This window comes from Egretta garzetta, unplaced genomic scaffold (genome assembly GCF_000687185.1).
Source record: "Egretta garzetta isolate BGI_Z169 unplaced genomic scaffold, ASM68718v1 scaffold564, whole genome shotgun sequence".
NCBI lineage: Eukaryota > Metazoa > Chordata > Aves > Pelecaniformes > Ardeidae > Egretta > Egretta garzetta.
Window position 1 is genome coordinate 339,073 of NW_009259502.1, and position 617 is coordinate 339,689.

Consider the following 617-nt stretch of genomic DNA (forward strand, 5'->3'; position numbering starts at 1 on the left):
GGTGCCCTCGCCCCCCCCCGTTAGTGCCTGGGAAGGCTCAGGGCCGAGCTCTGGTTAAATCAACCTGAACGAGCCCATGCGACTCGGCAGCCCCAGGGCCCATTTTGGGGTGCGCTGGGCGGGGGTGCAGGGTTCCTTGCCCACGCAGAGGCTTCCCGCGGGCTGTACTATATGTATATAGCGAGAGCACTAATATATGCCAGAAACCGCCTGTACAGGGTCCTGTAAATGTCTGTACATTCCTGCACTGTTGTGACTTGTAAAATGAATTCAGAAGAAATAATGGGGGTCGGGGCAGTGGGTCCCCGACCAGGCAGCGGGGGCGCGGGGGGGAGCCTGGAGGTGCTGCTGGGGTGGGCGGGTGGTGGGGAAGGACGGCTCTGGGTGAAGAGGCCGGAGGAGGCTGTGCCGTGCCCAGCAAAAAGGTTCCTCGTGGAGGAGAAATGGGGTGGAAAACGGAGCTGGCCAAGGCTGTGGGGCTGGGTGGGTGCTGGGGAGGTGTACAGAGGGTGGGTGCTGGGGAGGTGGGTGCTGGGGAGGTGCACAGAGGGTGGGTGCTGGGGAGGTGGGTGCTGGGGAGGTGCACAGAGGGCGGGTGCCCATGGGTGCCAGGGGGG

General features: G+C 64.0%; 1 protein-coding gene across 1 annotated transcript in view; it reads right to left on the reverse strand.

Annotated features, from left to right (window-relative positions):
- LOC104125044 (potassium voltage-gated channel subfamily V member 2-like) overlaps nucleotides 1-617 on the reverse strand; it is a 5,889-nt gene that overhangs the window by 871 nt on the left and 4,401 nt on the right. The window lies entirely within an intron of this gene.